This window comes from Anolis sagrei, chromosome 1 (genome assembly GCF_037176765.1).
Source record: "Anolis sagrei isolate rAnoSag1 chromosome 1, rAnoSag1.mat, whole genome shotgun sequence".
In the NCBI taxonomy this organism is placed as follows: domain Eukaryota; kingdom Metazoa; phylum Chordata; class Lepidosauria; order Squamata; family Dactyloidae; genus Anolis; species Anolis sagrei.
This window is the reverse complement of record NC_090021.1, coordinates 202,935,805-202,948,412: the sequence shown is the minus strand read 5'-3', so window position 1 is coordinate 202,948,412 and position 12,608 is coordinate 202,935,805.

The following is a 12,608-nucleotide window of genomic DNA, read 5'->3' as shown; positions in this document are numbered from 1 at the left end:
GTATCTCCCACCTCCGCTCCCTCCTTTGTTTTTGCGCCTACCTTCAGGAAAGGTGGGCATCTCCACCTCTCTCTCTCTCTCTCTCTCTCTCTCTCTTGGTCCCAATGGCTGAAGAGAAAGTCAGGAGAAGAGGTGACTTTTGGTGCACACACCAGGGTCTTCAGGCACGCCTCCGGACCCAAAGCGGGCCAGGCAAGGGAGCAAATGCAGCAAGTGTAGTTACTGGGATGTATAGTTCACCTACAATTAAAGAGCATTCTGAACTCCACCAATGATGGAATTGAACCAAATATGGCACACAGAACTCCCACAATGAACAGAAAATACATATCAGTGATTGGTTTGGGGGGGGGGGGGCGCCAAAATACTGTTTGCTTAGCATTGAAAATTACCTAGGGCCGCCTCTGGCTCCAGGCTACTCCACTTCAACCTGGAATAAACCTGATTATACAGATTTGTTCCAAGTTTAAAAAATACCTGCAAGAGCTGGACTATGTAGATATGTCTCTTGGGATCATCATTTGCAAAAACAGTCCTGAGTCTCCACCATGCCCAATGCCGTAAGCTGGCCATCTTATTTTAAGCAAAATTGTCAATGGTTTTTCAAGCACGGGTATATCTTGCACTACTTTCTCTATACTTAGACACAGTGAAAATGCTTTGAAGTCATGTTGTGGTAGTGCACACATTTCAAAATAATCCTTAAATATAAGAATTTTGTTCCATTGGTTTCCATCAGTTTTACGCATACAAAAAAGACTATGGCTTAGATGGGTTTGCTTTCTTTATTTGTACATGTGTCTCATATATCAGATGCTTTGCAAACATCATATTAAATTACTGCAAAGATAATTTATTATAGCTGGTTGGAAGAGTTTAGAAGACAACTTCTTTAATAAGATAAGCCATAACTTCAAAGAAAATGTATTTATGAATTTAAAATTAAATTAGAAAATGTTAACATTTCATTATGTTTGTTTTCAGATCAATCACTTGTACTGTATGTGTTCACTGGAATCTAACAAAAGTATTACTTGATTTCTAAATCTTACTGTTATACAAAGTCTTCGTTCATAACAATTTTATGGTAGTTAATACTACTGACTAAGACTGTATACTAATAAGTATAAATTGTATACTGTGTTTTTCTCTAATTAAAATTACATTTTAAATGTTTCTGTTTTTCTGTGGAATTTTCCAAGGGAGAAAAATACTCTTTGCATCCTTGTCTCCATAAGATCTGTCATTAATCTGGGGGCAATACTACAGTGTAAAAAAGTAATGAAGATCGTGGATCCATCATTCTTTTCTAAATAGAACTTTACACCAATGCCTTAAAATATGTTTGATATCAGAAAAATTGGAGGAACTATTCCAGATTTCTCTAGAGAAAGAAAGAAAATCTCCAAAAGGTTCTCAAGGAAGAGCTTAGCATTAGCCATAGCTGTAACCCAGCTTATCCTGTCCTTGAACATTTCCCCCCTACTGTTTTAAATGACAGCAGGAACTGTCACTTGGGATCTGGTTACTGCAAAATTGCTTTCTCTCTTACAAATATATTTGATTTTTGAGATCATCTGTCAAGGGCCACCTGGTAGTACCAAATATTGCAGAGGTCCATAAGTCAAAAATAACTTGAAGGTACATAACATCCACAAATTGAAAACAAAGTTATCACAAAATGTCGTAGTGTATTCCAACCTACCTTCTGTTTCACAGTTAAATATTGTATTTTAACATTTCATACCATATGTTTTATCTTCCTTATGGAAGCACACCATTCTTATATTGGAGCAATCCATCAAAATACATTTTTGGAAAAATCAATAAATAATAATATCTGTATTAACAGATATGACTATTTTGCAATCTCCACAGTGCTCCAGACCAATATTTTCCTCCAAAAATACGTGGAGATGTTGGGAAATAGGAGTCATTAGGACAAAAAATCAGAGGAGAATATCCTGAGAAAATTTTGCAAAGTAATCTTGTTTTCTCATTGTGTGCAAGGAGATAAGAAAGAGATAGCCAGTATATTTTCATAGGAAAATATACTGGCTATTTCAGTGGGGGAGGGATTTCTTAAATCAACAAATATATTTACCTTCTTAGTGATAATTCTCCTGTATCTATGGAAAATTGTACTATGGAAGAAAAAATATCATTTTAAAAATTCATAGATTTCACAATATTCTGTTTGGAAAAAACTTGACATTTATAACATTCAAATGCAGGGTAAAACATATCTTACATTTTAGTCCACTCAAGCCAGATCTTTGGGTATTGAAAATTTCAATGCAAAAGAAAATGTTACTCAGAGAACTTTCCACCAGAGCTCAGAAAAGCTTATTGAAAGCATTGTTGTGGGGTTTGGGAGCCGTAGTCTAAAAAGAAAAAAAGAATGTTTCCATGTTCTCTTCCCATCTTTGCTTTACATGAATCAAATCAAAAGTCTTTATTACAGTCATAGACCAGCATAAGGAAACTGGGGTACAGTCTCATAAAAGCATTGTACTTTAAAATCTAAAAGGCTAGAAAACAGAGGTATGTTGAAGCCTAAAGCACAAAAAGTATTTAGAGAAGGGAAGGGCCTAGAAGGGAATGGAGAGGGACGGAGATTACTTTACATGTGTAATAATTGACTTTGGCTTACAGCAGTTCTGCACAAGATGGCAATAGTAAGAGGCCAAAATTAAAAGACTAAACTCCTTTGGGCCACCAATAGGTTTTAGCACCTTACTCAGAATTTGAGAGGGTGCCTTTTCCTCAGAGTAAGCAGCAAAACAGAATAGTCTTATTATCCCCCCTTCAGCTCAGTGTGGGTGTAAGTTGTAATCCTTTTGTGAGGAAAGAAGTAACTCATTCCTTGCCTCCACACTTATTTCTTTCTATTTGCCTCTGGGGGCCCGTCTGGACAGCCCCTTTATTGCGGAAACTTCTGCAATAAAAAGGGGGCTATCCAGACAACGTTCTGGCCAGTCCCTCATTAATTCGGTTTGTGCTGAATTAATTTGTTAATTAATTCAGCACAATTCACCCTGATTTGTGCTGAATTAATTAGTTAGTGGATTTATTCCATACCTTCTTGGAAGGCGCAGGATAAATCCAGTATATTTGGCTCTGGACTTCAGTCCAGACACCAAGCCCGGTAAACTGTGAGAATACCCACCCCCTTTCCCCAAGCCCCCAGACCCCTTAGAAAAGTAGCACAAATTTACCAATCCTCCAGTAGAAGCCTCGGACAGCTCTCCTGGTATGTAGAAATGATGCACCGGGGGGGGGGGGGGGAGGAAGGAAAATCACTAGAGGATTGGCTAAGCTTGTTACTACTTTTCTAAGGGGTCTGGGGGCTTGGGGGAAGGGCTAATGACTCCAGACCTTTTCTCAGGTTAGTCCCGATAGAACATCGAGACACCCATGCCCCCGGGAAAATCTGAGTTTTTCAGACATGGGTTCTCCCGGGATTAGGGCCTGTCTGGATCCGGTCTGGGTTGCCTCTGTATTCTCCTTCCACGGAGGAAAGAACCACCAAATCTGCATCAGTCATTTTTCTCAGTTGTAAAGGAGAAACTTAGCTTTTCCATTAAAACCCTGCAACGACTTCATGGTCAAGCTAAGCTTTTCCCCATAAATGAGAGAAATGAATGACATGGAGTTGGCAGTTTTTCCTGCTGAAGTAAGATACGACAACCAAGGGAATCTAGAGGCAAAGAAAAAAGAAGAGTGGTATAGGCAAGTTTCCCACTTAGAAGCAAGGGAAGCAATGCAGAGTTGGTGGTTTTGCTGCTGAATGAGAAGGATGCAAAAAGAAAGGGTGAGCAACAGGCAAAAACCAAAGCATATTTTTATCACCTCAATTTCTCTCTTAAACATTCAATCAAATGTTAAATTTTAACATAATCTGGAGCCCTGCATTCTAACACCTTCCCTGAAATACAGATCCAATACCCTTTTAAAATTTAATCCCTGCTCCCCACTACTTTGTCCTGAGTCCAACAACCTTCCCAGGCTGCATTCCAAGCAAGACCAGCACTTCCAGCATATTGACTAGATCTATTCACAGTATCCATTTGCCACAAGTTAGTTTGGAAATTTTGGTGCATAGAGAAAGAAAATGTGTAGAGGTACAACACTTGGAGAAGGAATGGTAAGTTACCATTGCTACTCTGCTGCAGCACTATGTGTGACCTCCCACTCAAAGGCTTCAACTCAGAAGCAAAGTGGGCCACACCAAATCCTTGTGAGGACCACATCTGGACCCTGGGCCAGATGTTGTGCAGGCCTGGTTTATAGTATGTATATTGAGTTAGTTTTTCAGAAGCTGAACTGAAGTCTGAATGGGCATTCCTACAGGTGTTATCTTGCAGTAGACATTTGGGAGAACTAAGATGTATTACATTATCATTAAGAGATTATATTGTCTTTTGGGTGATTACATAAATATCTATCATAACAATGTGCATAAGGTTTAGTAAAAATGTATTAAGGAAAGGGGGAAAAACTTGCAAGGAGTTATTGGAATGCTCATTTCTTGTCCCCTTTTCTGAATTAAATATTTCTGGATAAACACATTGCATCCACTGACAATCATATATATGGTAACAGACACAATTAATCTTCAGCTTTTTCTTTTCAACCAATTTAACTATCAGGTTTTGCAATACACTACTGCTGTAAGGTTTGTGGGGCATTTTTGATTGTCTTCTACTTTAAATGAGTAGTTCAATAATGTCAGGGGTGTTGACTTGTTGAGATTGTCTGTGTCATTCATAGTTTTAGATGCTCCATCATAGCCACCTTCTGCCATATCTCTTTAACAAATTTAATCCTTTTGCTGCTTTTGTATGTGGATATCCACTGTTCCGGGCTTTCATAATTAAGACCTGATGAATTTCCACTTACCATTGCTAGATGGAGCTGCAGCATAAAAAATATGCATACACACTGAGAGCAGATTTTTATATATATGTGAAGGGAATTCTTTTATAGAATTATCTTCTCTACTTCAATCCATAAGGATTTTTATATCAAAACAAATGGAAGGAATGTGGGTAAAAATGATTAAACACCAAATGCAAGTTTTATGTTCAAGTTTATCCCCGTTACTTCTTAGGCAACTCCAATACTGTGTAGCCTTTTGCAGTACAGTGTTAGAGTCACTTCTTGTGTTATGAAGCATACAGTTATTCTGGCATGATCGCTGCATGAGTATTTAGAGCAGGGTTGGGAAACCTGTGGCCCTCCAGTTGTTTCTGGAGTGAGCTCCCATCAACCCCAGTAAGCACAGTAGACAGATATGGCAGGCTCTGTTATCTACCAGTGTATGGTTTATATGTTCCACAACTCTGAGTATGTTTACAATAAGACCAATCAGTGTGCAAATGAGGTAGATATGGCAAATGTTTTGAAAACCTATAAAAAATAACAATGCTTGAAACACTTCAATCTTTTGTTTGCATTAGCTTCCCTGCAAACATAGCTAAGGAATTGTTTGCAAATCATCTGGATTTTATGAATTACATTCAATTAAAAGGAAATGCAGTAAAAAAAATTTAAACAACAAAATAGAAGGGTGATCTCAAAGAAGTCCAGGCAATAGTGAGATAATAATCTTGGAAATAAGTTTATTAAATTATAATATATAGACATGTGGTTTTCTGTTCCAACCACAGGGTAAGTGTTATAATTTCCCCCTGCTTTCTCAGCTAAGTGGAGAATTTTACAAAGGTGGAGTAGAGAGATAGAAGGGAAAAGGATTGCAATTCTTTTTCAATAAGAATTCATCCTAAGAGTTTTTACTCTGTATATGTTTTAATTTTTGTAAGCTATATTTAGTTTAAGTGAAAAGGTGGTACATAAATTTAATCATCATGATGTTTTGTTGATGTTTCCTGCACAAAAAATATTATGCATGAATTTTGCACAAAATAAGTTCCAAACTACAAACACTTTGAAAACTACAAAACCTGAAATTACTTGTTCCTTCCATCAGGAATAAAATGAACAAAGAATAATCTCTTATGGAAGACATAACCATCGCAGATCAGTACTTCTAAAGTTCATTTGTGTTCAGCTACAACTTCAAGGCTACACATTCACCAGACCCAGTCTCTGTAATCTGCTCTTGTCTCCATAAAATGAAAGTGTTTAATGCAATGTATGAATGCATTGGATTGCCTTCTACCCACTATCTGTATAAACTAGATAAATTGCTCAATGATATTGTGCTAATGTAGAACATGTTAGTTGAAAAGCACTAATGTGAAAGCCAGTCTTTGTGAGGCAAGAACCCGTGCCCATTTGTCAGCCATGCAGTATTGTGAGGAAGATCTGGTAGCCAGATCTGCTTCCTTAAATTCTGCACTGTTTATCTAAAGTGTAAGTTTTTCACCTTTATTTTTTGCCCTTCATAAATATTGCTATCAAGTCACTAGCATAAAGCACTTTCTTTCCATAACTTGATGTTGTGATGAGTAATAGCAACACTGAACTTTACATCATCACTTTATGTAAAAATTAAAACATTTGCTCAAATGTATTATTAGGTACATTGGGCATATAGCTCAGTAAATGCTCAATTCCATATCCTGCACCACAAGTAATTTTATATGGTTTAAATTTGATTGTCTGTGTGATTACAAGCAGTGGTGGACAGGATTTTGATACACAAGCATAGTTTTATTCTTTTTCAGATGGTTGTTTTGTGAACATGCTAAAACATTCAGAACATACAGGTAGGATGTCAAGACACAGATCAGTCATTTTCCTATTTTACAGAAGGTGAGTTTTGTGTTTGAAGGTAACCTTTATCTGAGGGGCAGTTCATCTGATCTGTGGTTTAAAGATGGAGAACCATCTGAAAGGAGTGCACAGAGGCCTTAAAGTTGCCCATCAAATGAATAGCAGACTAAATTGATAAAGAAGTGATTTGGTCTCACTCTTCTTCACTAAAGGTGAGTTATTTCCTATTTCTATTTAAACTATAGCGATTATTTTGAAATCTGCATCTGTACATTAATTTTAACATATAGCAAATTTTAATCTTGTTTTCTTTCTTAATTCATATTTCTGTTTCAATCATATCAATTCATTTTACTAAATTTGCTACTAATGCTCATGTCAAATTAATACTCACTTTGTATTGGGAAACCCCCTCTTACAATATTCACTATTTCTCACTTTCTAAATTTTTTTTTAATATTTATTTTCTGAAACATTTGCAAGCCATACTTTAGGGGAAATGTCCTCATGGTACATTTTCACATACACAAAGGATCAAACTACAGAAGAAATTATATAAAGGCTTGCTGTGTTCTTTTTATTGAAATTTGCATTTGTGGTTTTCCTGTTGGATTTTTTCAACAATCATTGCTAAAAGGATGCCATAATTCAAGATGACAAAGATCTGTGGGATGTATTCTTTCTTTATCAGAATGCTAATATTTTATGCTTTAAAATGCTTTTATATTGTTTAAGATTAGCGATATCTTAATAAATTTCCTCATTTAATGGTTTTTAAATCTTTTTATAATTAAACTTTTAGTTGTACATTTTTAACCTATGTCTTAAGACACCTTGGCTTTAAGTTTAAAATAAACTGGAATAGTAAACCAATGAATTGGAAACCAAACAGAAAGTAGTAGCTCACATGTAGTCAATTATCTTGTCTACCTCAGAAATCATCAGTTGGCAAAAAATATATTAAGTTAGGACTGAGTTGCTAGAGATCATGGATGGTGACACAACTATTTCAAACAGTTCAATACTTAAAGACTTGGTCAAAAGCATCTGAATGGTATTCCTATTTTATAAATGAAGAATAGTATCTGGGGGGCCTTCCACACTGCTCTATATCCCAGAATATCAAGGTAGAAACTGCCACATTAACTGAATGTGGATTCAGGTAACCCAGTTCAAAGCAGATATTGTGGGGTTTTCTGCCTTGATATTCTGGGATGTAGGGCTGTGTGGAAGGGCCCTTATAGATAATTTGTTAGCACAAAACAATGGGAATTTTTACTTTCTGCAGAATCAAAAACTGTTGGATATCTACAATAAATCATCTTGAGACCTTCCACTAGATTCTGACTTACATTAGAAAGCAAAATACATAATATGTTCTTTTTATAGATAGGGTCTTCTCTGACATTTGATATTTCCCAACCACATGGATAAAATGTATATTTAAGCAGTGTGTTATCATCATACCAAACCATAGCAGCAAAAAAGGTTTATCATGCAAAATATAAACTAATTTTGATATTATGTTTGATTTTCAGAATTCTACAAAGAGCTTCCAAGACCACTGGAGAAAACTGTAAGGATGCTACTGGCTACAGATAGTACAGTCAGATGCTATATGGGCATTCCCCATCCACTCCCAGTCACTAATTGGCTGTACAAGTATTTTCTGGTAGCCTTTGGGCCAGTTGTAATTATTAGGAGATAGATGTAGGGTAAAGGTGCACACTTTGGGCATTTTGTTCCATTAAGCACATGTAGACTCTCTCTCCTGCATCACTTTACAAAACAATTTTGGGCAATGGATCAAGAAATGGAAACATTTTTATTCCAAACCATCTTTTCAAACACTTACCAATACCAGGATGGTTCTTTAACAATTGCCACAGGGTCCTTCCAGACAGGCCAGAAAACTGGGAAGAACTGGGTTATTTTAATCCAGTTCCTCCAGATTTCTGTCCCCAACCCAACCCCCAGGATTTTCCTTTGGGTGGCTAGATGCCATCCTAGATCAACAAAAGAAAAACTTACCTAAGGGGCCTGCCAGTAGTGCAGAGTATTCCTGACATGCAAAAATGATGTGTCAGGAGGTGGGGGAGGGGAGGACACTTCCCCACTCCTTTAGGCTCCAGAAGCCTAAAGAACTGGGATGGCTGTGGAGATTGACCCTTAGGACTATGGAAATAATCTCAGGAGTCAATCCATACAGGGCCCACACTGGGAAAGATCCAGATCTTAGTTTAAGGTCTGGATCTTTCCAGGTGTTTTATTAATCTGGAGTAAACCAGGAAATCCCAGTTTTCTCTGGATTAATTTGGTTTTACTTGAGGTGTCATTTGGATATGGACCTGTCTGGCCCACAAATATATTTGAATAATTCCCTGCCTTTTCCCTGAACACAACATAGCTGTCTCTCTTATCACCATTTTGCCATCTTGCCAAAACCGTTTTAAACTGGGTTTTAAACCTGTTCTTTCTTCATCTTCCATCGGTTCTACAACATATTTCATTGGTTTAACTGGAAATAGAGAAGACCCCCATTCTGCCTGCTTGAAGTATTTTAGGGTGACCATTAATGACTGGCCATAGATTATCCAGGACAGTTGATGAATTATAAACAATTTGAGCTTGGCCTTTGCCAGTCCAAGGATTTACCTACTGTAAGTGGTTCTTACGTCTTAGATGACTATTTAAAAATTAGAGGTAATTGACTATGTCTTCCTCCCCTACCTACATCTTTGTCCTCCCTATCTCCAGCTTTTCTCCAGATTTATCCCTAGTATCATTTCTTAGCAGGATAGTTTAAAACAACAGTGATTATTACCCATGACCTAACAGAACAGGTATGGTGATTTTTTTCTTCTTGTTGAGATGCACACTATTTCACTGAAATCGCTGGTAGAGAGAATTCAAGAATAACAATTGCCAGAGGCAAAAGTTTCAGGAATCATTTTTACCTTTCCCCTACACTCAGGTCCCATCTACACTGCCAAATAATACAGTTTGTGGACTCAAATAATTCAATTTATTTACATTGAACTTCATTATATGAGTCTACGCTTAATATATAATGTAGTTTTAAACTGTCTAATAGAGCAGTGTAGTTGGGACCACAGTTAGGTAGAAGAGGAGAAAAGACTCATTTGCAACAAGACATTATCCTTACCTAAATTTGTACTTCCATAATAAATAACCATAGCATTTTAATATTGTTGAACTCTTATGGCTGTGATATATGGAATCCTGGGGGGTTTCTGATTTATAATTTTCTGTCAAAGAGTTCTAATACGTCATTAAACCATGACTTCCAGGATTTCATGACATGTAACCAAGGAATCTAATTCTGTAGTTCAAAGGAGCCTTAGTAGGAAAGAACAAATGCTGTGGACCAAGAAGAAGCATGAAATGAGCCAAGAGGTTTTGACAAAGGGTCCTGAAGGTCCATATTTAGACCATGGGGTGGAGTTTACTTGTTATTGCAACAGAGATAGAATACACATTTATTTGAAAGTGAGTTTCAATGAATTTGGGAAAATGTTCAAGGACTCAGATTGAAAGTACTTCTTCTGACCCACAGAAAAAAACTAAATATATTACACAAAAATTGTAGTAGTTCACAGATGTTAAAAAATACACCAGCCACTATATTAGGCATTACAGCCTGTCAGAATAAATAGAGCTCCATGGCAGTGTTTATTATGCATTTTTGAATCCTCCAGAGGGAAAGTCATAGGCTGATAAGAGTAGCGCTTTGAGGGTACCATCTTGGAAAAAGCTGATTTATAACATTAAAAAAGTTTAGGTTTACATGTTGGTTTGGTGGAGTGTAGATATAAGCCAAATTAACTTCTCTACACTTAACTAGATACATATTATTGCAATACCTCTATGATGAACTTTGCTTTTATGGTCCATATATTGAAAACCTATATTTTGAAAGTGGCACCATCTAATCCCTAGAGTGCACCCTCTGTTGAGTTCACATACACACAAGATATTACTTTGTTTATCTATTGAATGTAAATCCTGCATTCATTACATAATGAAATTCAAATCCTTATGAGCTCCATCAAAGTTACTGCGTTATGTATTTTTCTGATACCATGTTTTGAAAGTATTGAAGAAAGCAGGAGGGAGGCATATATTATATGCCTCCCTCCTGCTTTCTTTCAGTAGGGGAAGAAGGAAGTAGAACTGGTGGGCTTCTTTCCCGGACCATGCACTATTATGATTAATAATATATTCCCCAAATGTGTTCAGATAAACACTATGAGCTTTTCATCCTTCCTTAGCTGATCTACAGATGCCTTCAGACTTCATAACTGATATCATAAAATACAGTGGTTACCGACTGGTCCTCCAGTTGAAATCCCAAACACCTGGAGGGTCAATGATTGGGAACCACTGATATAAGGCATCATAGGGAAGATCAGTGAAGGATGGGTAATGGCTAAATTCCTTTAATATTACCAAAATATCATGCCAAAATTCATTTAATATTTTAAATGGCACTTATTTATAAGCAACAGTTGGGAAACAAGAATCGACTTTTGGATCATGTAGTTGGTGCAAGGGAATGCTGGAAACAACAACCTTACTGCAGTCCATAGCCCTTTACTACTCACAATGAAACAATACAGCCGCCCTGGATGCGATTAGCAATTGGTTTTAGGTCATTTGCTAAACTTACTCTGGCACTGGACTTATACTATAGTATAACCAATCCTCCAACTCCTGCTCCCACTCTCAGATGTATCTGTTCTCCTTCCCCTCCCCGCTTTGGCTTTGCCATGGAAGATGAGCCTCCATCTTGGTAGACAGCATTTCAAGTCCAGTACCAAACATAGTTGATCATTTTATTTATAGATTTGCCATATTTATAAACCTACTGTATATGTTCCGCCTTTGTACATTCAGTTGGGATAGGGCTATGCCATTTTGTCATCTGTCTTACAAAGGGAAATGTTTTGGGTAAAATCATCACACTGTCTTGAACCCCAATACAATAATCAAATGAACACTGTATGTAAACCCAATAACAAATTAATATAAATCCAAGCCCACAATAACTCCAAAAGGGTCTGCTGTGACACTTGAAAAATGACCAGTATTGTCAGAGAATTTGAACCATGTTTATCAGGATCTAGGTTTCCCCAGCTCTGGAACTGAAGTTGCAACTACCACAATGCTTGGCTTCCTCTTCCTGCACCTCCTCCATTCCCTCTTGTTGTTGTTGTATGTCTGACTTTGTGCTATTCTCAACTGCTGCCCATCACAGGGTGAAAGACTTAATGAAGATATCATTTACAGTGGAGTGGAAGGATTATTACAGATGAATACAGTGGGTCCCTGGTATCTACTGGATGGATGGTGTGATTTTAATATGAAATGGAATGTTTTTAAATGTTTAATATGTTTTCATTTTAATCTAATTTAATTTTAATTTTTTTTTAATTGTATGTGTTTTAAGGCATTGAATAATTGCCTCTATGTAAGCCACCTTGAGTCCCCTTCAGGGTAGAGAAAGGTGGGAAAATAGAATAAATAAATACTGGGGTTTGATTCTGATATTCTTTCTGGATACCAAAATCCATGGATGCTCAAATCTCATCATATACAATGGTATAGTAAAATGGTGTCCCTTATATAAAATTGGAAAATCAAAGTTTTCTTTTTGGATTAAAAAATATTTTCAAGCCATGGAGGATTGAATCAGTGGATGCAGAACCCATGAATATAGATGGCTGACTACTTCCCATGTTATTCCCAAAGAAAGCCCCTAAAATTATATTGCATTTTGCTGGGGAAAATTTTATTTTTCAGTTTCATTGAAATTTTCTCACACACATAGAATGTAATTGAAAGAA